Source organism: Paroedura picta, chromosome 1 (genome assembly GCF_049243985.1).
Source record: "Paroedura picta isolate Pp20150507F chromosome 1, Ppicta_v3.0, whole genome shotgun sequence".
Classification (NCBI taxonomy): Eukaryota; Metazoa; Chordata; class Lepidosauria; order Squamata; family Gekkonidae; genus Paroedura; species Paroedura picta.
Genome location: NC_135369.1, coordinates 162,644,564 through 162,670,656, shown reverse-complemented (window position 1 = coordinate 162,670,656; position 26,093 = coordinate 162,644,564). Strand labels below are relative to the sequence as shown.

At 47.6% G+C, this 26,093-nt stretch overlaps 1 long non-coding RNA gene across 1 annotated transcript in view; it reads right to left on the bottom strand.

Moving 5' to 3' along the window:
• Window positions 1–26,093, bottom strand: part of LOC143823911 (uncharacterized) — a 114,144-nt gene that overhangs the window by 53,068 nt on the left and 34,983 nt on the right. The window contains exon 2 of the long non-coding RNA XR_013226642.1: window positions 17,000–17,181. This is a non-coding gene — a long non-coding RNA (uncharacterized LOC143823911). The remainder of the gene's footprint in view (window positions 1–16,999; window positions 17,182–26,093) is intronic.

Genomic DNA, 26,093 nt, shown 5'->3' with positions numbered 1-26,093 from the left:
TCCTAAATAAAACTGTTTTATTCTTTTCAGCCGCTTGGTACTTTACTCTTCTTTACAAATTTAAACTCTGCCAACAGTTCCTTGGCCACACTAAACATGCTACTTGCTGAAGATAAAGCACTCTTCTGCAGAACTTTCCACTCCCACAGAGTCACTTTTAATCCTGGTGGCTACTTAGAACTTCAGGAGGGGGAGCAAAGTCCTTCAGGTGAGGGCTTGTTTCTCTAAATCAGCATCCTATTTAAATCAGTACTAAATGACTGGTGGAGGAGAGAAAAAGCCAGGAAAGCAATGTAAAAGCTACAAGTGGAAGAACCAGCTTTAGCATTGAGATCTTTCTCATAGCCTCAATGCTGCCCCAGTGATTCATTCTGAGAGTAACAGCTGTCTGTATCTACTTTTCTGTGCTATCTCTGTCCCATCTTGTCTTCAAGGAACTCAGGGGGGTATCCTCTCATGTTTTCCTCTCCCATGGTCATACTAGCTGTTGCGAGACTTCATAGAATCATAGAGTTGGAAAGGGCCATACAGGCCATCTAGTCCAACCTTCTGCTCAATGCAGGATCAGCCTAAATCTTTCTTAAGGCCCGTAGAACATACCAAATCAGGAGGTGAGCATGACTGAACAATAAAAAGTGTTACACACATATTTACACAAGTATAAGACCTGCAATGACTTGTAGAGCAGTGGTTCCCAACCTTTTTCAGGCCAGGGACTGGGGGAGGGGAGAGGGAGGACCGGGGACCGGGGGGGAAGGAGATGGTGGTGCTGGCGTGCTGGCGTGCACAAATCCGCAGGCACGGCAGCTCTGCGCCAGCGCGTTTGCGCACACTGGCGCCCGCACCTCCCCCCCAGCGTAGCACTCGTTCCCGGCGCAGCAAGCACGCCTCGCTCCCCCCACCATGGCCCTGTACCGAGGGCTGCACGGCCCGGTACCGGTCCGCAGCCTGGGGTTTGGGGAAGACTGTAGAGGATATCCCAGTTCCCCATCTCTCACTATGTTGTCTTCACTTTCCCTAAAGCCCCTATAGTCACTTTACTATTTCCTGCTGTCACTCAACCCACCAGCCAACCTATCATTATTTGCTTCCCTGTCTTCAGTTTTTCCTCCACTGGCATCCTGCCTCTCCTCAGGAAAACTCTGGTCCTGCCTTTTCTTCAAAACAGCTAAGGCTTGAAGGCTGTGAGTACTGGTGTGATTACTTAGCAGCAGCCACTGAACACCTCTGCTTCATAAAGCTATAAGTGCCCCTTTTATCTTCTGGGGGGACTTTAATCTTCTAACGAGTGTGTATACATATCAGATTTCAGATCTTTTGCAAACCTGGGGCTGTTCTCGAATTTGTAGAAAATTTGTCTGTCCATGGCTCCAGTCTCTAGATTTGAGTATCCACAGATGGGGTGATATTGAGAATTTGATATATTGATACGGGTCACAATACAACACAGAATTCAAGCTTCTTAATTTCATTTGGACAATGACCGTACTGTGATACCATTCCAAGGGTTTGATTTAACTTCTTCTTTCTCAGCTAAGATTTACTGCAGCGGATATTTTATTTATACTGAGTTCTGGCACTGCAAGTCGCTGGATGAGCCCTTGAGCCTGTTTTTGTTGGCTGCAGCAACTTGAAAATTTCTCCCTTAGAGTATCTCTCTGGTTGGAAAACAGGGCCTCAGGAATCATTGAAATCCTTCCTCGTTAGTTTTTAAAGGCAATAGCAGCAGCTTGAGAGTGATAAATCTCATGCTTTTGGAAGGCTTTCCAGCTGCTCTCCTGTAGATTCTCTCACATATGAACAAAGAGCAGAAATAATTTTTATTCAAGAATAACGGATCTCCATCATAGTAACCATTGTTGCCATATCAAAAGTCAGCATTTACCCATCATGGTATCATAGATACTGCAATTACCCTTTATGAAGCAGACAAAGGAATTTGCTTTCCTCCAATAACTCTACAAGACAGCCTGGAGGACGGCAGGAAAATGTTTTTTAAGTATCCCAACCCCAACTTTCTCCCCTTCCTTGATTCAATTTTTGGGCTCAAATTTATATTTCATGTCCCTTTTTTGTTATGGTTTGTTGTGTGGCAATATCATACTAGTTTAATCAAAGAACTGTAGTGTTGGTTTTTTTAACTGATTTTAAAATTTTTAATCCTAAAGTCAATGATACATCGAAAGTAAATGATGCTAACCATTTTTTTTTGGGGGGGGGGAATTATAATGTTTGAAAAATAAAGCTCTGACAAGAAATAAAATGGATGTCTCACAGTGAACTATGAATGTGCTGTTTGTAACAATAAGAAAATCAGCTTTGACCAAATATACTGGTAGAATTTATTCCTTTTATATTCATTATGTTACATTACAATGTACTATGCAAATCTATCATTCATCATCGCCAGGAGGCTGGAGATGAATTGTCATTGCAGAGCCCCCCTCCAAAACAGCCATATATGTATACACTCCCTTCTTTCACCACCCTATACATTTCATCACTCCTATACATTTTGGATGGCCATTTTGGTGAGTAGAGGTCAATTAATCCTACTCCTATAAATTGTAAATTGTTTTGGTTTTATGTTTTATTGTAATTAAGATTTATTTTAACTGTGCTGTTGGCCGCCCCAAGATGCTAAGTGAGGGGTGGGGTATAAATCAAATAAAAAATAATAACATAATATATTTGAAATAATAGATTGGTATGTATTTGTCTGATGTAGGGACAGGGAAGATAACTCCACAATTAAGGATAAGTCTTCCCATTAATCACCAATTATGACATAATAATTTCCTTCACTAAGTTTTTGTCTGGAATTAAAACAAAACTAATATTACGCTTATAAACTAAACTTGTTATTTCTGTTTGGTCCTTGAATCTGTTAAACATCTTCATTATGATGTATACTAATTTACTGTGCACCCTCTCCTTATATGTATGGACCGATAATTCCCATTTCATCTGAGAAAACTTATATCTTGAATAAAACTCTGTAGGTCTTAAAGGTGTTCCAGACCTCAAACTTTGTTCTACTGCTTCAGCCCAACAAAGCTACCTGTAAGAGACTTCGAATTCTAAATAAGTAAACCTTTTTGAAGAAAGTTTCTTTCTTAGAGAATTGCAAGTCCCTAACACATCTGTATGCAGTATTTGTGCTGCTGTCAGTTAGCAGGATATACAGTATGAGGGGCATCACAAACTGATTTTTTAAAACTTACCAGCTCTCCTGCTTTGGAGAGGGAGACTTCTTATCCACTTCTGCTACTGCTGCTTCAGGAGCAACAGGAGCAAAATGGAGAACTGGCACTGTACCAGTGGTGCCCTATCTTGATCCTCCGCCTGTACTCTTAAATCAGGGGTAGTCAAACTGCAGCCCTCCATGGACTACAACTCCCATGAGCCCCTGCCAGCGAATGCTGTTTGACTACCCTGTAAATGGTACAGTCCTTTCTGCCATCTCGGGTCTCTGTCACACCCTCTGCAGTCTCATGCCCCTGCCTGTGTGAGCCAGGCTGATTGTGTGCCTGTGCGCTAGAGTGAAGAGGGATCCGGGGTTTTGTAATTCTCCCATCAGGGCCTTGACTCTTCGTGGCAGAAAATGAAAGCAAGTCTATCCTGGAACCTGACACATCAATTCATTTGGACCGAGTTCCTTAAGTTTTGGGCTGGAAGGCATTTGCAAACCACTAATTATATTGTTTGCTTCCCACCAATAACTCATAGGGGCACTAACACTGATGTTTTGATAATATGCAAATTGATTTAAATGTAATCATTAAACAAAATTAAGAAAGCAGGTAATTAATCACTTAAAGCCACCCTAATTTTCTTCCATTTCAGTCTTTCTCCCCTATTTTTTCTTGTTAGATGGCGTTGAAGAGACGCAGCAACTGTAGCGACATATTTTTCTAACAGTAAAGCTGGGTCCAGTAGAACTCCCATACTTTTAACCAAACCTGAATCTTCTGACTCACTTAGAATCATAGAGTTGAAAGAGATCTCCAGGGTCATCTAGTCCAACCCCCTGCACTATGCAAGAACTCACAACTACCTGTCCACTGATGGTCACCCCAATTTCATGCCCAAGTGATCCCTCCACCAAAAATCTCCAGAATCCAGCCTGGCCTGGAGGAAAGTCACCTACCATCCCACAGTGGCAATCAGCAATTCACTGGATATGCAAGAAAGGCCCATAAGAGACAAACACTGGCACATCCCTTCCTGCCCACCCGCTCCCAATCTGCCTAAATTAATAAAATCAGCATTTCTGTAGGATGACTATTTAGTCTCTGCTTAAAAACTTCCAAAGAAGGAGAACTCAACACTTCCTGATGTTGTCGTTCTTGCTATGATACTTTAACCACATCAGTCTGCTATGACATTCTAAATATGGAAATTGTATCTCCTTGTAAACCGCCTTGAGCCTCAGGGGAGGGCGATATATAAATGTAATACATACATACATTCATAAATACATACATAAAATGAGCGTAAGCTTGTTCACTGACAAACGAACCTGACAGAGTTCATTGTTTAGGATTACAGCTGTCTATTGTAGGAGCTGGTCTTCCTCCATGGTCTACTAGTGATTGGCTGGGGATGCTTGTTATTACTCTACTATACACAACCATTGCACTTGAGCTGTCCTGCACAGGCATTGCTCGACTGATTACAACTGCTAATTTCTACCCTCTTGCTCCTGAAACCACTTTGGCAAAGCCATAGATCTCAATCTCCCCAGGTCTGTAAACATACCAGTTGACATGCTTTCAGTGGGGAGCACAGATGTGCATACCTTCAAAAGTTAGAGCAATCAGGTCCTGCTGTATTTCATGAGTGGCCATTATTTCCATAAACAGCATAACCCATCCAGGACCATAATATTTAGTCCTTTTATCCCTCTCTGCAGTTGGCCAAATAATATCTAAATTTGTCCTGATCTAAGATTTTCAACGCTATACGAAACAACAGGGAACAAATAACGACATGATATTATTATCCGGTACGCTTCGCAGAACAAATTCACCTCACTGAAATAACCGCATTCAATAAAGTGTCCTTGTCGTTCCTGGATTATGAAAAGATGTTTATCCTGTTTTGGGTTTTTTTTTTAATCCTATGAGCAATACAGTCTAAATGGCCCATCTCTGGTCTCTGATGCAATCTTAAACAGATTTTTACACTCTTCTAAGCTTATTGAAACCAGTGGGTTTAGAAGAGTGTAACTCTGTTTAGGACAACACTGTCAATTGGCCTTCTTTTTTCATAGCATTTAGCACAGTTTTAGCCTCTATTTCTCAAAGGAACGAGGGCTAGTCTTCTGGCTGCATCCAGCAGTGGATAATGGACTGAGCAGATCAGATCAATAAAAGGGATTTTGAAGAACCGTGGGATTCAATGTCATGTTTCCTTCTTATTTCCCGTCTATCATCCCTGCAGCTTATATCAAACCTTGTTTAACATGAGCACAATATAGATCTTGCAGAGTCAGGCTAATCCTCTGAAACTTCTTTTAATGGATATTTCCAAAGACGCATTTGTGGTCATAAGTTTTCAGACCGAATTCTAAGAAGGTAATACCCCTTGAGTGTCTTCTAGTAAAGCCTGGGCCAAATATGTTGTTGCTATGCCTTCAATGTAGCAGGTTTAGCACAGGTGGGATTCTCTGGCTACATTTAAGGAACACTTACAATCCAGAATTAGGAAAATATCTACGATTCTGTGGTTTACAATCCAGAAACTAGGAAAATATATTTTTAAATTTTTAAAATGTAGATTTAAATGTTTAGACCCCCACTCCCGGACTCAACTGGCTCGTGGCTGTTCGCATAAAGACTTTTAAAAACCCATAAAACAATATCCATACAAAACCAAGGTGGTAGTAAAATCACAACTACAGGATAACCCACTTCGCCCCTACCCGCCCTGACCCCCATAAACAAGAGCCACCAATCCTCCTGGGGGCAGCCTCAAAAAGTATGTTCCAGCAGGCTTTTACAGGCCTGCACAGGGAGGGAACAGCTCTTCAAATGCCTGGTGGAAGAGCTCCGTTTTACAGGCCCTACGTAACGTTGAGAGCTCCATAAGGGCCCTTAGCTCTTCCGGGAGCTCATTCCACCAGCTTGGGGCCAGGACCGTATTGTAGGGTTGCAGACTGAATAGTGAAGGCAGTTAACCTGTGATGAGCAATGAAGCCAGATGGAATCTATTTACTTTGGCCAAGTTTTAAACATATTACTTCACCTGCAAAGTGAACATCTGTCATTGGATTACCTTGTGATGAACCAAAATTCCAGTGTAACTCAAATTTGAAATTCATTTGAAATTAAAATCTTTTTTTGCCTTCTCAGACTAGACATATCGAAAGGCAATTTGAGAGAGCAATCACTATGCTCAGACCCTTTTTATCACTGATAGATAGAGGCAATTGTGGGACAACAGGAATGTGTATGCACCATGGCAAGGGAAGCCTTTCAAACTGCTTTGAAGTCTTTTGGAAACTGTCCATATTTTGAATTTTCAATGAGTTTTAAATGCATTGTATTCCCAAGAGTCTATTGCCTCACAGTTTCCATGAAGATCAACATTCAACCTTTCTCTATATCAGGGGTGGCCAAACTGTGGCTCTCCATGCTGGCAGGGGCTCTTGGGAACTGTAGTCCATGGACATCTGGAGAGTCACGATTTCACCACCACTGCCCAAAATTAAAAGGGTGACCACACTTGACCAAATTCATATCTTCTCCTTAAAGCACATGTCCCCCTTTTTGTGAAAAACAGAAGGTAGTTCACAACCTTCTTGCATGGGGTTTCTGAACTGATTGAAAATGAACCTTCCTGTGTGACCACTTTCAGACTTCCCTGTAAATATTGCAATGCACGTGTGACTTTGGCTTAGTATGCAGCATCCAAAAGAATGATCCTCTTGTCCATAATTTAGATCCCTGTTGCTCTCTTATATTCCCTGTGGCAATAGGACAAATCTCCAGTTAGGGGTCAGGTAGCAGATAATGTGAAAGATGCTGCTGCCAGTCAGAGTAGACAATCCTGACTCTGATGGAGCAAAAGACCTGGGCTGAATCTGCAGGGAGCTTCTATTCCAATCCCAGGTTGAATAAATCCATGCCGTCTACACTGATAATGCGATTTCCATTTTGATTTGGGGCAATTTAAATGTTCCCTCTGCAACAAGCATGATTGATCCTGAGTGACCCTACCTTTCCCCTGCGATATCCTGGATATAACTCGATATTTGAAAAATTGGCATGAGAAAAGGTGTAGCTCTCTGCTTTTCCCTAAACTGACTTGCTGCCTCTAGCCTCCAACACTGTAAAAAAGCCCTGATTGGCCAGAGCGTCATTTCAATGGTTTCTTCCTTCCCATTTTGCAAGGCTTCCCTTAAAGGGGAAACCCTAATTTCTCTCAGCAAAAGCTCCAGAAGCCCTAACTTCTTTTGGCAGAGATTATCCTCTTGAACTTATTCCCCCTCCTCTGCTGTCTCCAATCCTCCCCCTCCCCAGTGGTCCCCAACCTTTCTGAGGCTGGGGACCGGCAGGGCATCGGGCCGCGCCCGCGCGGACCGTGCCCGCAGGCCACGCCCCTGCGGGCCACGCCTGCGCGTCGGGCCACGCCTGCGCGTCGGGCCACGCCTGCGCGTCGGGCCATGCCTGCGCGTCGGGCCACGCCCGCGCATCGGGCTGCTCTCGCGGGCTGTGCCCGCGCATCGGGCCGCGCCCGCACGGCCGCATGGCCTGGCCCTGATTCCCGCGCATCGGGCCGCGCCCGCACGGGCCGTGCCTGCGCGTCGGGCCGCGCACGCAAGGGCCACGCACGCACATCGGGACGCGCCCCGCGGGCCGCGCCCGCACGGCCGCGCGGCCCGGCCCTGATTCCCTCTCCCCGCCCTCCCGCAGTAAGAAGCTTCCCGGGCCGCAAGCTTGCGGCCGGGGAAGTTTTTTACTGGGGGGGGGCGGAGAGAGGGAGCCGCAGCCCGGCGCCATGGCCTTTGTGGCCCGGCACTGAGCCGCGGCCCGCAGGTTGGGGACCACTGCTCCCCCCCACCCTGTTCAAGAATAGAAAGAGGTTCCTGCTGTGCTTCGCTTCCCCCCCCTTCTGAGCTTCCCTAATCATGTGCAGAACACTTTCTGTTTCAATTGGGGGGGGATAGAGGAAGACCCGAGTTCAAATCGATCTGAATTCAGCAGGATCCACAACAGATCAAACAAAGTAAGCGCAGATTCAGCCCTGATTCAGCATAAGGCATCTTCATGTACTCAAGTATGTAAATCCACCATCAATACATCTGACTGACTGTACTCTATTTTTCCAGGACTCTTCCTTGCTAGAATATATGGGTAGGAGTGGGACAGAACCATAACTTTCAGTGCCTGGCCCATTGATAACTGAAAACACCCATTTCCCATGGCTGCCAGATAACAAAGGTTGTACTGAATTTTAATCCACCCCACCCTGCTCCCCTGTCTTAACCGTAAATTAAATTTGAAACCTTACCAAAAGAAAGACTTAATGGCCTTGCCGTGGGAGAATTGTACATGGATGTCAGTGCAGTATTGATCTCTCCATTACACCCTTGTGCCTCTTTAGTGGCTTATTATTGCTTTCACATGCTTACTATAACCTTTGCCAAGATACAGATAATATTGCAGTCGTGAGGAGAATATTTACAGTGCTCTCTCTTTAACAGCGTGACACCCTTTTGAACTCACGGATTTCAATGGATTTAGATTTAGGATTGCATTGTGAGAAAGCCAGCCAAAGAAAAGCCATAACAACCAGGAGGAAGATAACCAATCCTGATGAAAAGGAACAGAAAAGAATGAGCATGTCACAAGCAAAAATCCCTGGGCAATATCAGAAATTAGTTTAGTATACCCAAGATATAATTTAAATAACAGTTTCAAAGAAAAGCATATCTATGGATGGGACCTGCAGAAATAGGCTTAAACTACACGTAGAACAGTACCTGCTAGATATCGGGGGTGGGTGGGGGAATTTCACAGTCAGTTCAGTAGTGGAATAGGCTGGTGGTGAGTTCCCCCTCACCAATGGTCTTCAAGCAGCTGCTAGACAGATGTTTGTATGATTCTGTTGATTGTCAGGTTGATATACAGATCTTCTGTTCCTGTTTGTGGAAATCCACACATCTAATGAAAGCAAATAACATCTAGTATATTCATGGCTTTTCAAGGCTCCTGCCCCACAAGTATCTCATTCAATTTATCTAAGTTCAGCCTTATGTAGACTTCAGTCATGTAATGGTTAGAATGTCTAGGACTGGAGTCAGCCAGGGTCAAATTCACTGGGTAACTATTTAGAACTTATTTAGAAAATGAATACACTGCCTCTCCAGAGACCTGTTTTGAGGAAGGAAACACAAAATTCAAGGGAGCTCATGGGTCATCTAGTCCAACCCCCTGCACTGTGCAGGACACTCACAACCCTGTTACTCATCCACGCTAACCTGCCACCCCCTTAAGCCTTCACAGAATCAGCCTCTCCGTCAGATGGCTATGCAAATTCTGTTTAAAAATCCCCAAAGATGAAGAACCCACCACCTCCTGAATTTGATCATAATATAAAACAGGCACAAAATCCCCACAGCATAAAAACTTGTGTCATCATAAGCTACAACATAAAAACATGTAGTTAAAAAAAAAAAGACAGTGGAGGAGTGGAGAGCTGTGTACTCATTGCTTTGAGCTTCTTTGAAGCAGGCAGGATAAAGATGCATCAGAAATATATAAACCACAGAAAATGCCTGCATCATATGTACACCTCACTGTACCCAACTGTACATTGTGTCCTACCCAGTGCCTCCAAGCTGAGGTTTTTTCCAATATAGTCAATACTGCTGCAGAGATGTAATTTCAAAATTATGCAGATTCCTCCCTCATGAAATATATATCTCAGAGAGGAAATAAGCTCATAACAGATTTTGTTTCCTCTGTTATCAAACCAGCATGAGCCAAATCCCGGCCCCAGTGAGCTGTCAGTATCTATCTCCTCAGACACATGGAAATTAACATTGCACAGCTTCTCAGGTGTTAATAGGATACAAAGGAGTCACTGGCAAACACGGATGGCAGACTGCAAAGCACAAAATACAGGGTAGGGGAACTATCTCTGAAACGGTTCAATGGTACAGAATTAGCTACAGGGTTTCATTTCATTTTTTTATTTGCAGCATTTATTCACAGATATTTATTAGCCACCTTGGTGTAGTGGTTAGGAGTGTGAACTTCTAATCTGGTGATCCAGGTTCGATTCTGCACTCCCCCACATGCAGCCAGTTGGGTGACCTTGGGCTCGCCACAGTACTGATTAAACTGTTCTGACCGAGCAGTGATATCAGCGCTCTCTCAGCCTCACCCACCTCACAGGGTGTCTGTTGTGGGGAGAGGAATGGGAAGGCGACTGTAAGCCGCTTTGAGCCTCCTTCGGGTAGAGAAAAGTGGCGTATATGAACCAACTCTTCTTCTTTCTACCTCATAGGATCTCGTGGCATACAACACAGATAACACATTAAAACATTTAAAACACTAGTTACTGTATTTAGTGTGAGACTATCAGAAGGCCCTCACAACTCCACTCTAAGGTGAAACTGACAATGCCCCCCCATCACCACCAGGGCTCTGAAAGGTTGCCATTACTTCAGAAGTTTCACCTGCTTCCACACAGCGATGCTGTCCTGCCATATCTGCATTGTCTCTCTGGTGCCTGCAGAAGGGCAGGGGTTGTGGCAGCTTCTAATCTGGCAAGACAGGATCAATTCCCTGCTCCTCCACATCCAGCCAGCTGGGTGACCTTGGGCCCATTAATAGTGCTATTCTGCCTGAGCAGTCCTGCGACCACAACAGCCAGTCAATTCAAATTAATCAAGGGGTCTGGGCCAATGGCTTGCCACCATGGCCAGCCCCATTGTTGTCCGCATATATACATGTTGGGGTCTTAGGGGAGGTTGCAGAGTGAAATCTTGGTGCTATTTGTATCATGTACTCTCGGCATATCCGCACCTGTTAAATGCACTGAAATGTTTACCTAATGTAGTTGTTATATTCCGGCCCCTCCATATGACCTCGCCAACATCCAGCGTCTGGGCGATGTCAGGATTGTAGAATCTCTGTCATAAATTAGCCTGAGTTCCTCCATGTCAGTTATATTGTTTAATTGAACCTGGCGCCTGCTAGCCCCGGCCTTGTAGTGTGTAAGCAATAAAGTAGAGTAGTGATGTTATTCTAACCTTATCTTGTTATGGGCTCACAGGGTTGTTGTCAATTCTCTCAAGGATGGGAGTTTGGAATCCTGTTGTTGTTTCACATATGTCTTTCCTCACTAACCCCCCTCCTTGGGAACTGTCAAGTTTTGGGCGGGAGAAATGTATTGATAAGCTGAGGCAAATCTGGCTTCGAGTCAGATTTGACTTTCAGTCCAAAGCGTATAGTGCTAATCAATAAAACTATTTTCTTTTTGAATAAGTTTTGTTGTGAGTTTCCTGTGCGTCTGACATCAAGTCAAATCTCACAACTCCTTTCACCTGCAAAATGCAGGGCGAGGGACATACTTTTTCTGAGCAGGGAGAGGGCTTGGATTGGGACCTCTCCCAGGGCGACGGCGCGAGTGCCGGCCCGCACAGCTCGGGCATGATGCGGGCAATCTCGGGGACAACCCCGGGGCCCGAGGAATTTTTGGAACGACACGTCACCCAGCGCAGGCGATTGTCTAAATACGACCGCCCTACTGGGGATGAGAGGTGGCCGGAGCACCTGGGACTGCCTAGCTACGCGCTGGAGCCTGTGGGTGAGACACAGGACTTGCAGTACAAGCTGGACAGGGTGACTAACTGGCTGCAGGATCTTTCGGGTCGGTTGGATCCGGAGGAGAAGCGCCGAACGCAACGCCTGCTGAAGGAAGTGCTCGGTGGTGGTGCGCACGATACCAGCCTGCGACGAGTGAGTGGTGGGCTTGCACTGCGGGAGCACGGCATGGCGGACACGCAAGCGGCAGCGGATGCTGAGGCGTTGGCCAGGGCCAGGGCGCAGCTGGAAATCGAGGCGGAGGCAGAGGCTCGAGCGAGAGCGCAACGAGAACAAGAAGGCGAGGGCGAGGAGCGAGAGGACGAAGGCGGCGCGGGCGGCGATGGAGCCGGAGGGGACGGCGCGGACGGAGGCGAGGACGCAGCGGCGGCGGCAGCAGCGGCGGCGGCGGCGGACGTTGCGGGAGCCGAGGCGGCGGCGGCAGCAGCGGCGCGCGAAGCGGCGCGAGCGGCAGCGCGAGCAGCGGAGGCGGCCCGGGCAGCGGAACGAGCAAGAGTGGCGGCGGGGAGAGGACGAGGCATCGGCCGCGGTGCAAGACCCCCAGTACCGGCCCCGGCACCGGCGGATTGGGGCCCGGGGCGCCTACCAGCCCACCTCCGGGGTGTGGAGATGCGGAGCACCTATAAATTCAAGGCTAAGTTTTCCGGAGACCCCTCCGATTTTCCTACGTTTCTGGTGCACCTCCAGGCCTACATGATGGAAATGGGGTTCACTTTCCAGGACGACGCTGAGAAAGTGCGTTTCGTGGGCCAAGCCCTAGAAGGCAAAGCAGCCAAGTGGTTTGTGGACTTGTACCGCTATCACCCCCAAGCCATCCGTGACTACAACCATTTCATGAGAGCCCTGCGCCAGATGTACGTGGAACCGTTCGAGCGAGAGACCGCGGAGAAGAAACTCAGGGCTCACCGGCAAGGGAAGTTGTCAGTGGTCGAGTACGCCAGGGAGTTTAAAGAGCTGGCTTCCTCGGTGCCGGACTGGACGGAGCCCCAACGCGTGCTGTCGTTTGTGGGGGGCCTCAATCCTACTCTGGCAGACAAATGCCTTCTCCTGGAAGACCCGCTTACAGTCGAAGGATGGGTCCAATTGGCTGGGGAGATGGAAAACCGATTGGAGCGAGCTTCGATGGTACAGGTCCTGGCAGGCAAAACCGTGGCGAAAACTTCCACCCCGGCGAAAACCAAGCCCCGAGCCAAGTTGGAGCCGTCTGAGCGCACCCGGCGCATGGAGAAAGGGCTGTGCTTGGGTTGTGGCCAAGCGGGGCACTTTCTCGCAAACTGCCCCACAAAAGCAACAGCGACCCCGAGGGCCGTGAGCAGCGCCCCACCGAAAGCCCAGCCCGCCAAGAAAACCACTCCCAAGAAAAGTGCCAAGTCTCTTCTGGTGCCAGTGGCTGCCGTGCCAGCAGTGGACGACTCGGAGGAGGGAAGCGGGCTGGAGGACGAGGATCAAGCCGAGGAGCAGTCGGGAAACGAGGACGGTCTGCTGTAAAGGCGCCCCGCCAGCAGGCCGCCAACAGGGGCAAACGCGTGGTGAGTGATTCCCCCTTGCTACTCCCACCTGCCAAGCTCTCCAACCCCAAGTCGGGGAAAACAGTGGGAGTCCGGTGTATCGTGGACTCAGGGTGCACCCAATCCCTAGTGAGCCCGGCACTGGCCGAGACTTTGGGGGTGGGAAAGGTGCCGCTGAGGGAACCCTTGCCAATCACCCAATTAGACGGGAAATGCGCTCCCGGAGGGGAGGCCACGGCGAAAACGCGCCCAATGGACTTGGACATAAAAAAACATTGGGAGCAAATCCAGCCTTTGGTAGCCCCTCATTCTGCCTTCCCTTGTGTGTTAGGGTTGGATTGGCTGAAGGAACATGACCCCCTAGTAAAGTGGAAAGAAGGGACTGTGGACTTTACCTCTCCCGCCTGCGAGCAGCACGCTCGACCGCGGGATTCCCCACTTACGGGGGTTGTGGCCGCTTTGGGATCGGGGGGGGCAGCCCTCCCTCCTGAGTATCGGGACTTTGCTGATGTGTTCGCGGAGGTAGAGTGCAACCAACTGCCCCCCCACCGTAAAACTGACTGTGCCATTGAATTAAAGAAAGGGGAGCCACTCCCCAAAGCCAAACTTTATTCCATGAGCCCCCGGGAAATGGCGGAGCTTAGGGAATTTTTGGATAAGAACCTGGCGAGGGGTTTTATTAGACCGGCCACATCTTCATTGGCGGCCCCGGTCCTTTTTGTAAAAAAGAAAGACGGTTCGCTACGTTTGTGTACTGACTACCGTGGGTTGAACGCGGTCTCCACCTGCAATGCCTACCCGCTCCCCCTGATAAAAGACTTGTTGGGCCACTTGGGGAAGGCACGGATTTTTACGAAATTGGATTTGAGGGAAGCCTATTACCGTGTTCGGATCAAGAAGGGGCACGAATATTTAACGGCTTTTAATACCCCCCTGGGGCAGTTTGAGTACACCGTAATGCCGTTCGGCCTCGCCGGCGCTCCGGGCGTGTTCATGAATATGATTAATGAAATTATGCATGATTTATTGTACCAGGGGGTGTTGGTTTACATTGATGATATTCTTGTGTATTCAGAGAATGTTGAGAGTCATGCTGAACTGGTACGCGAAGTGCTCAACCGCTTGCGGAAGCACCAATTGTTTGCTAAACTGTCTAAATGTGAGTTCCACCGCGATGCGGTGGAGTTTCTGGGATTCCGTGTCTCCCAAGCGGGGATTGAGATGGACCCTAGCAAGGTGCGCGACTTGCTGGCTTGGGAACCCCCCCGCACCAGGAGGCAACTGCAAAGCTTCTTAGGATTCGCTAACTTTTACAGGACTTTCATCCCCAATTTTGCCAAAGTGGCGTTGCCCCTCACTGACTTGTTGAAGACCAAACAAGGGGGTAAAACGGCGAGCCGCCCGGGGACGCCCCTTCTGTGGACTCCCCCCTGCCAAGACGCATTCGACAAACTAAAGTTGTTGTTTACGTCCGAACCAGTGCTGGCCCATGCTGACCCTTCTAAGCAATTTACTGTACAAGTAGACTCCTCGGACGTAGCAATGGGGGCCGTGATCCTCCAAGAGGGGGAGGACGGAAAATTACACCCGCTGGCCTATCTGTCAAAGAAATTCTCGGGGGCAGAGCGAAACTGGGCAATTTGGGAAAAAGAGGCGGCTGCAGTAAAATTGGCCCTTTCCACCTGGAGGCATTGGCTAGAAGGGTCCGCGATCCCATTCGTAGTCTGGACGGATCATAAAAACCTTCAGGCACTCAAGCAGCCCCGATCGCTTTCCGCCAAGCAAATGAGATGGGCAGAGTTTTTCGCCCGTTTCAACTTCTCCCTGAAGCATCTGCCGGGTAAAATGAACTTTTTGGCAGATGCATTATCACGCCTGCCCCAGTACAACAGCAAACGAGACCCATTGGTGGACACCGTTTTCACCCCCGCCCAACTAGGGATGGCCGCCGTGACGCGCAGCCACGTAAAGACTGATACGCCCATCCCAGGGGGCTGGGTCCAGAAGGAGATGTCACAAGATCCGGAGTTTGGCTCCCTCCGCCCTGATCTGACTGAGAAGGGGGGGCTCTTTTTTAAGGGCGAGCGACTCTTTGTTCCTGTTGTGGCCAGGGGAAAGGTTTTGAAACTTTGCCACGACGCAAAAACTGCTGGACACTTTGGTTTCGTGAAAACTCTGCACCTAGTCAGGAGACAGTATTGGTGGCCGTCCCTGCGCAAAGATGTGGAGAAATATGTGCAGGGATGCCCTATTTGTATTGCCTCAAAACCGGTTGGAGGCAAGAAAAAGGGGCTATTGCAACCACAGCCCACCCCCTCTCGTCCATGGACAGATGTCACTATGGACTTTATTACGGACCTCCCTCCCAGCCACGGGAACACCGTTATATGGGTGGTAGTGGATGCTTTTTCTAAACAGGCTCACTTCATTCCCTGCACGGGAGTGCCTTCAGCACCAAAATTGGCCTCTCTTTTCATTGAACACGTGGTACGTCTGCACGGGATCCCGACACGTGTCCTGACGGATCGGGGCCCCCAGTTCGTTTCCAAGTTTTGGAGGGAACTCCTGAGACTTTTGGGGGTGGAGCAAGCCCTCACTTCGGGCTATCACCCGGAATCAAATGGCCAGACCGAAAGGGTAAACCAAATCCTGGAACAGTATTTGCGTTGTTTCATCAATCACCAGCAGGACAATTGGGTCTCCCTATTACCGCTGGCGGAATTTGCCTACAACAATGGGGTCCATGCCTCAACAGGGGTATCACCTTTCAAAGTAGTGTATGGGACTGATTTGGCAACCGCCCCCACCTGGTTGTGAGTTTCCTGTGCGTCTGACAGGCAGTAACCAGCCAGCTACATCCTCCATTTTAAAGTGCTAGTTGGGGAATCACATAAAGTGGATTCACCAACTTATTTAGCGCTAGCTAAGGGAGAGCAACCAGCAGGCAACCAGCAGAGGGGAGATATGGAGGCTCAAACACACTAAAGGCACCTGCTTCATCCCGCTCTCACACCCATCTCCCTTTCCCGTGTTCCTGAGGAAGGGAATGTCTTTTTAAAAATGGCTAACATCCTGGAGCAACAAATAGATAGACAGCTGGCGTAGCTGCAATGATTCCAGTGTCATGTAGTTATTGAACCCAGATATTTTACATCTACTGCCTCTCTTTGCTTAGAGGAACAGCAAGGCATGGTCTTTCTGCCAGGGAGAAGTTTCCTCCAAGACACTACAGCAACCATGCACTCCGCTGTAATGTTTTGGTACCCTAGGACTTTAAAATTAACCTGTGGCAAGTCTAGTAGGATGGCTCGCTGCTGCTGCATCTGGATGGATGGATGGATGGATGGATGGATGGATGGATGGATGGATGGATGGATGGATGGATGGATGGATGGATGGATGGATGGATGGATGGATGGATGGATGGATGGATGGATGGATGGATGGATGGATGGATAGATAGATAGATAGATAGATAGATAGATAGATAGATAGATAGATAGATAGATAGATGGATGATTGAATGAATGAATGAATGAATGAATGAATGAATGAATGATCAGTGGGTGGCCAAATCTTTTGCTGCAAGGGCCATACTGGGATACAGTTTTTGAAGACTGGGCCAGGGTGAGGGCAGACTCTACTACTTACGATTTGGACTTGGATCCATCAGCCCAGCCTCTCAGGCAGCTGCAAACCAGCCCCCTCAAGTGAAAGTTGAAAAAGGGTTCATGAGTAGACATCAACTCATGGACTAACAACATTGGGGACACCTATGAAACACCACTATGTTCAAAGCTTGGCCTCCAACAGGCATGTTGTGACATCCAGCCCTGTGGGAAAAGAAAGAAAGAGAGGTTTGCCTCAGAGTGACAGTTGGCAGCTGCAGGACAGAGGCCTTTGTGGAACAGAAGGGAATTGTTTCTACAAAACGATTCATGGAGAACTCTTCTCCAGCTCCGCAATCAGAGCCTTTTGTTCTCTTTCGGGTCTCTTGTGTATAGCAGAGATACAAACGTTTTGTACTGTGTATCCTAAGCAAGGGATGGCAATTGCCTCGTCTCCTGACTAGAGGAAGCTCTTAAAGAAATAACTGGGCCCGATTTTGAGGGAACCGAACATCTGTATATGAAAGAAAGCACAAAGCACCCAAATAACCCCAATGGCATTTTATCACACTATGCCATTGATTGGCAGTAACATTCTGAGGGTGATGTAAAGCAGTGGTCCCCAACCCCCGGTCCGGGGACCAGTACCGGTCCGTGGATCAGTCGGTACCGGGCCACGGCTCCTCCTCGTCCTCCTCAGGGGCTGCCCTGCCACTCTGCTGCCGGCTTACTTTTGGTGCTCTCTAGCAGCTGCCATGGCTGGGGCTCCCCCTCAGCGTGGTACTGCACAGCTGCTGCTGGCAGCACCCCCAGTGGGCAGCGGGAAGTCAGGGGCACCAGCAGGAAAGCAAGTAATGCAGGGGCTCAGGTGGCGGCGATGTCCCTTGGCAAAAGACTACCCCCCCCCCCCGGGCCTCAGTAAAATTGTCAACCGTTGACTGGTCCCCGGTGATAAAAAGGTTGGGGACCACTGATGTAAAGCATGCACCAGCAAGATGGAGCCTTGTCCATCTCAGTGCCTTTTCTTTCATTCCCCCGCCCTACTTGTTATTTTCGCAAAGGGAATCTAGACGGAGAGGAGGCTGGCATAGGGAGCAGTTTGTTCTTGCTTGGCAGGGCTGTGTTTTGAATGAGGATAAAAGAAGGGTGGCACAAGAGTGAGAGAGTGCAAAATGATGGGTTGGCCTTCTGGCGGGAGCTAGTGTAGTATCTAGGCCAATTGCAATTGATGAATGGCCTGTAGAAACCAGCTTGGTAATTGCAAGGGGGGGGGAAGGAAGTCAAAGAATAGCAAGTGCAGGAGACACTGGAATGACGTATAGTGGCTGGTATTTTTTTTTTAATCTCTGCCATCCAGACTTGATAATTCATCAGTACATTTTGTGCATCATGCTTAAAACCCTGCTAATTATGGAGGTGCTTGACTGGCAAAAGTAGAGAACAATCATTATGATTTTTTTCTATCTTGGCTCCTTGAAGTTATTGGCTAGCTATTTTCCCCCCTTTTGTTAAAAATAAATTCCCACAAGTCTCCCCCTCCCTTTTTGTGACCAGTTGAAGAACTGAGGGATGGAAGCCGATTAAATTCACACGGCACAAGGAGAAGGCTCGGCCAAGAACTTTTTGTTGTTGTTTTATTTTGGATTGACTTCTGCTCTCTTAATTGCTAGGCTTATTTTGAATGCCAGCCAAAGAACTCAGAATTCTCAGGTGGCTTTCTATTTACACAGAGGCTGGAGGCTTTAGAGGGGGAGCAGCCTCATGCTTTCTACAAAATAACAGCTTTGTGAAGGACAGGGTGCAGAAAGAGCTCTCAAAGCAACCCTGCTTACATCTAGCACCAGGTATCTAGCAATGTCCCTGGGCAGGCACTGCTATCTGACATTTTCTGCGCCTTCCCTTGAGGTATTCATTAGACAAGTCCTTTCTAGCCCCAGGTGTGTAAGCCACATAACTACAAGCACAGAATCCAGCTGCGCATAGGGGACTCAAGGAAAGTCAGGCTACTGGGGGGCCCCATGGAGAGGAGGGCTTCAGGTCACCATGCCTGGCCTGGTAGAGGATGGTCCACCTGGGATACCTGTGGTACAGTGTGCGTTTTGTGAAAGGACCCTCCACAGTCTGGCCTTTACTTATGAAAGGGCAGTGCAGGTGGTAACCATATAGGGATGGGCTAGAGATGGCAGATTTCTGGTAGAGAAATCTCTTACCCCTCAGTGCTGTTTCTTGCCACTGCTCCAGTGGCTGCTGGGATGATATATGTATTTAATTAAAAATCACAGTTGGTGTGATGGCATTACATTACTTCCAGGGGAAGCCCTGAAGTGATGTCAGTCTGCTGTAGGAACTGTAAATGTCCAATGATTTCTAGAGTGATGTCACTTCTGGGTTTCCAAGGAATGACGCAACATCATTATACCAACAGCACCCCTGCCAATACCTTGCCTGCGCCCCCTGCCCTCTGCCCCTGCCCCCGACTCCTCTTGGTTGCCAGCAGATGGTTGGTAAGTATAGGACTGGCTTGTGTGATTATCCCCATTGCTTGTGCAGATGTGGATAAAGAGCAGGGGCAATGGGACTTCTACACTGCAGATTTTCCTGCCCCAATTCCCAAACACTAGCCACCCCAGACCCCGGCAGCATTTCCTCCTCCCACTACCAGGTGGTTTCAATTCTTTTTAAAAATTGACCCTCGGATATCAATATGATATATCATGTTACCATATTGGTAGCAGTTTCTCTGAATTCCCTCCTTTCATTACAAAAAAAATGTAGCCTCCAGCCCCTTCCACTGTGAAGACATGCCTTTTCTCTACGGATGCCAGCCTTCAGGCAGGAGCTGTGTAGTCCCTGGAATTACAGCTCATTTCTAGACTGCAGAGTTCAGTGTCCCTGGAAAAAATGGATGGAGTTGGTAACATTATACCCCACTACCCTATCCTCCTCAGGCTCCATCCCCAAATCTCCAGGTGTTTCCCAACCTGGATCTCACAACTCTACCTCCTCGTCCCCTATGGCAGTGGTCCCCAACCTTTTTCAGGCTTGGGACCGGCGGCGGCAGGAAGGGCGATTGCACTGCCGCGCATGTTGCGCATGCGCACCCGCGCATGCGTGGCACTTCCGTGCATGTGCAAAAGTGCCGCACATTCGCGTTTTCGGCCACGCAAGGCGCATGCGCGTGCAGGGCCCTGCTTCCCTCTCCCCCCCTCCCACAGTAAGAAGCTTGCCGGGCTGCAAGCTTGCTGTCTGGGAAGTTTCTTACTGCGGGGGGGGCGGGGAGAGAGAGCCGCGGCCCGGTGCCAGGGCGTGCCGGGCCGCAGCCCGGTGATTGGGGACCACCGCCCTATGGTATCCATAGGGGACCCAACAGTCCCACTTTTCGCTTATATCACCTTAAGGGAAAGAGTTAGAGGAGCCTTTCTCAGCTTTTACCATTAAGAATCCCGGCATGCGGAACAAGCAGCTCATGCTCTGCTGTGTCAAATGCCAATGTGAGATCAAGTAGCACTAGCAGTGCTGACCTGCCTCAATCCAGCCGATGGCAGAGGTCATTCATCAGGGTGACCAGTGCTGTCTCAACCCTGTGGCCAGGTCAGAAACCTAACTGAGCTGGGTCTCGGACCGAAGCTTCTTCCAGGAGTGCTGTCAGTTGGTCCACAGCAGCTCTTTCTGCAACCTTCCCTAGGGCAGTAGTTGGCGGGCTCCCACAGGCCCAGGGATAATTTCAGCAGAGGCCGGACCACTTCCACTTCCCTCTGGAAATTCTCCAGTTGAAAGGGAAAGATTGATTATGTCCCAGAGGGGGGCCTTTATCCTTGTGTCTTTCCTTTTGATGAGCCACAAGGGGCAGCAGTCTAGAGCAGGGATAGTCAACCTGTGGTCCTCCAGATGTTCGTGGACTCAGGCTGATCAGATTAGTCCACAGTGGACCGTGCAATACTTCTTCTCTTGCTTTTCTTCTTTCCACTGAGTTTCTCAAGGCGGGCGGGCAGCAATATGCAGCAGCCTCCGGGGTCCACTCTCATACGTCGCTCTTTTCAGTGATCGAGTGGCAGTGATGGCTGCCAGTGTCTCAGGAGCCTGTCTTCCTGGCTGCTCTCACGATAGTCAGTGGGCGGGTGGTGACAATGACTGGCAGTGGCCGCTCTGCGATGGTCAAGTGTGGGTGTGGGTGGCAGCACAGTGCCCAATATGTGCCAGACATATGGAGATGACTCCTTGAAGACTGCCTCATTTATGGGGGAATTTGCCAAGGTAACACAGGCCCTGTGGATTAAGTGGTTGGGTGGGCAGCAGTGTCCAGCAATCTCCGAGGGGCCCATTCCCACGATGCTATCTTGGATGGTCAGGTGGGTGGTGATGTTCAGTAATAGTTGGCTGGTGTGCTGGTCAGTTTCTGAAGTGCTCTTGTTCTATCCTGTGAGGCTTGCACTGGGCCAGGGCTGGCCTCGGTAGTCATGTCAGTGACTGGGGGGGGGGGGGGGGGGTTCTTGAGTACTGGAGGCTGATTAATTTGCCTGTAGCACCCAGCTGGAGTGGAAGGTGGTCATTGCTTGGAGAAGGACCAGGGAAGTGCCTGCCAATCTTGATGGGTGAACTTGTACACACACACACACACACACACAGATATATATATACACACACATATATAACAAGCACTGGAAGAGATGTTTACTTTTTGGAATTATTTATTTTGGGGTGACATAAAAAGAAACATCAGAGGAGTTGATTGGAAATAAATTTATTTTCTGCCTCCATGTTGTTTTTCTTTGTTTGCTGATTTGTGGAAAGTGCTGTATTGTAAGCAGCTTCTCATTAAAGATGCAGCAGTATTCTTCCAGCTTTCAGGAAATAGCTAAAAGCTCATCTAATAGATTCGGGGATGAGCTAGACATAGGAAAGATGCTGTTTTGTTAAATGATTATGCCGTAGTTCTGTGCCTTCCAGATATACTGCTTAAATATAAATGCTTCCTAGCTTAACTCTCTCTCTCATTGTTTCTGCTGTTCCCACAATATAATTGGCAAGGTCATAGCTACCATTTGTTTACAATATCTATGGTAATGAAAGACAACAAAAATTGGCAGTGTTGAAGTACTCTACATGGCTATGTAGCAAGAGTTCAAATGGATAATGCTGTTAATGCAAAATAGAAATTCTATTATTCGTGTTCGAAGATGACTGGGAAAGTAAATTTAGTGTTAATCTCTTTGCATTATATTAGAGCTGTCAAGCCCTAATAGCTCTGAGAATCACTAGAAACTCTATAATAAGATTTATGATTTTATCATAAAGTTTCCAATGATACCTATAGCTACATGTTATCACTTCCAGGTAGCTCTAGAAAACACCAGGCATTGAAACCATAGAAACCATCTTTCTTGGAATGTCTTGTGTGTAAATCCTTCTGAGATGAAATCAAATACTACAACCCACAATTTATCATATGACTTGAGTCTCATACAATCTTTCTTTGTGATATCTTTGTGATAATATAATCTGCTGTTAAGGTTGCTTGCCCTGATGTCATCACTTCCATCCCTCACTGTAAGAATCCCTCCAATCTCTATGGCAAAAACCATAGAGAATGGGGAAATTCCTACAGCATTGTGGATGCAGCGACCAGATGTCTCTGTGATATCATCCTGCCTTTTCTCCCACTGAGAGAGGGGGTGAAGATGAAGGACAGCTTGTCAGGTGGGAGGTTGTCCATCACAACAGTGAAGCCAAGCCTTGGTGTAGAGCATTTGTTTTATCCAATTTCTCCTGTCTACACATATTTACATCTTCCTCAGTATTTTTTGCGAAAACATTCTATTCCAATTTCGTTTTTGGTACATTAATTAAAATGCATGGACATAACACAAATTTCTTGTGTTGAAAATAGGTCTTTCACATGCAGCCAGCTGGGTGACTTTGGGCTAGTCACAGTCCTGACACAACTGTTCTCACATAGCGGTCCTGGCAGAGCTCTCTCAGCTCCGCCCCCAGCTCACAGGATATCTGTTGTGGGGAGAGGAAGGGATTGTAAACTCCTTTGGGTTGTGAAAAGTGGGATATAAAAACCAGCTCTTATTTTATTTAAAAATATTATTGGGTAGCAGAAGAATTTTAATTTCATTGCATCAGACACACATTAACATAATGTTCCACTTGTGTTTCCTAGATCGGGAGTCCTCAACCCCTGGTCTGCGGCCCGGTACCGGTACCAGGCCGCCGCCGGCCACACCTGCCTCCCCCCCCATAGCGAAAAGCTTGCCAGGCCATGAGCGAAGCAAGAGGGGGGGGGAAGAGGCAGGTGCGGCCGCCGGCACACCAGCGACGCAAACGCTCATGCACGGAGCTGCCGCGGCAACTCTATGCATGTGCGTTAGCGCCATCTGGTGGCGAAAATGCACATGCGTGGCAACTGCTCATGCGCGTTTACGCACAGCTGCCGCATGTGTGTGTCGGCTGGGCTGCCGGCTCTCCCCCACCCCCAGATGCGGTCCCCAACCACAAGAAGGTTTGGGACCGCTATCCTAAATAATTAATTTCCATTTATTAATTCCAATCTATCTTAGAAGACTAAAAAGGAAAAGATAGAGTGGTGGGATCTGAAGTACTCATACAGCAGGACCTCCTGGACTCTTGCTTCCTGCTTGTAACAGACTGCAGTCTTCACAACTATTTCAGAGAGTAAGCCTCATTAAGTAACAAGAGACTTGCTTCTGCATAGGCCAGCTCATGTGTGCTTCATCTCTCTGCAAAGCTTCTCCTGAGGCAGCAGAACGGACAAGAAGGATACAATGACTGAGCTCTGCTCAGTTCTCTGAAGTGCTTTCTATAAACACACATTGTAAAGTCCATTACTTCCAGCAGAAATAAGTTGAAGACTTTGTCTTAAACTAATGATGTTGAGTCCCACTGGGCATGAGCATTGTTTTTGCAAATGAAACTCTGTGCTACCACTTACAGTTACCAGCCTCTAGCTGAAATTTCTGGAATTACAATTGATCTTCAGATTACAGAGATCCCTCAAGACACAATGGCTAAAGGGTGGACTCTGTGGCAATATGCCCTGCTGAGGTCCCTTCCCTTTCCAGACCCTGGCTCCCCCTGGCCCAACCCCCAAATATCCAGGAATTTCCCAACCTGGAGTTGCCAACCTACTACCAAGAGATCATGGCCATAGCCTGAGTTAAAGTGTAGTGTGGCACTAGATAGACCCCTTACTATTGATACAAATTTTTTTTGTAAATTTTCATACATGAACACTTTATAATGTGGAATTTTTGTAAGATCTATGAAGTCATAACAACTTAAGGAACATATGTAAATTGCTAATGGAATTTTCTGTTGTTATGTTTTTAGCTGAATTATATGTATTTAGATTTTTTATTTCTTTGTGAAGGCCTTTGGCCAATACAGTAAAGTCTTCTTCTTCTTCTTCTTCTTCTTCTTCTTCTTCTTCTTCTACTGCTACTGCTGCTGCTACTACTACTACTACTACTACTACTACTACTACTACTATATATGTCAGCATTTTTAATTGTTGACTATGAAGGAGCCACTGAGGAGCCCTGGAAGTGATGTCAGCTGGCCAGATATCCCTGCCACACCCCCTGGAAGTGACATGTCATCAGAACTGACATCACCACCAGCATTAAGAGACTGTCTTGAGGAGGACTGAGCAGGAGGAAAGAAAGGAGGCGGGAGTAGCTGTGTAGGTTCTGCCCCCTCCCAGGCACTGAAACCACAAGAGAACTTATGCTTGGGAGGGGGAACAATGGAAGCAGCCAGTTCCCTAGCTTGTGACTGAGTCCATTAAGGCAGGAAGGGGAAAGCCACAGACCCCAGGGGTCCCTAGACCCCTGGTTGGGGATCCCTGACATGTGTAAATTAAATACCCAGTGAATCACAAGATGGGAGATCCCAACTTTCTTTGCAATTTCGTTTTCTCCTGATTGTTCTATCTGACCGTTATATTTGCATTTGATAAAGAATAGGTCCCATATGTTTTTTTCCATGAACTAGGGTTGCCACTTACCAGATTTTGGCAGGGGATCTTCTAGTCCTTCTCTTCATTCCCTGCCCTTGCTCAGTGGAGTGGATTTATTTTATTTATTTATTCGATTTCTAACCTCCCTGCTCGGGCTACCTTCTCATGGGAGACGATGTTCTGAAACAGGAATTGGCATTGTGATACACTAGAAATGTACAAATCTCTATAGTTAAAAACAGAGAGAATTATACACTGCTAGTGTCATATCACCTCCTGTTCCAAAACAGGAAATGATGTCCAATAGTCTCTGCCTCCAATTCTTCCAGGGATGTCACCTAGTCAATGCTTCCCAGGTACATGTGGACCTTATTTGGATTGGTAGTGAAACAAGCAGAGCAAGTGTGTGGAGGGGGCTTAGATTATCCCCCCACTATTGTTCAATTTTGAAAAAGCTTCTGAAAGTGCTATTTTCCCATTTTGGAGCTGCATGTCGATTGATGAGCTATTCATTTTGTTTCTACAATGGAGCAAATGCAGCCTCTAATTGGGGACTCTCTATACATTCTGTCACCCTGGTCTCAGTACATCCTATTAACATCTGAGAAACATGGAATTTAGAACATATCTTTCCAGTTGACCTGGGGACAGAGCCAGAGAAAACTTAACATATAGTTAGGTCCCCATTCTCTAGGTCATGGTTCTCAACTTTTTTTTAGCCTGTGGGCACATTTGGTATTTGGACACAAGGTGGTGGGCAAAATGACAACATGGCCACCAAGGGAAGTGGAACCATCCACAAAATGGCTGTCATAAGAGGTGGAGCCATGCACAAAGGAAGCTCATGTGCAAAGGACAAAGGTAGATTATTTTAAAAATATACTGGAAAAGAGAATCAAACCAACACTGTAATTGCTACTGAAAAACATTAATTTATACAGCAGCCATTCAGAACTCCAGGGGCCAACCAAAGGTCCTGCTGGACAGGAACCTCACCTGGCCCCACCCACTTTTGAAAAACACTTAGTCGGCACCAAGAAAGGTGTCCATGGGCATTGTGGTGCCCATGGGTGCCACTTGGGGACCCCTGCTTTAGATTGTGGACTGGTGATTCCAACTAGCAGTCTGCAAGTCAAATAGTCTGCAAAGCAAAAAA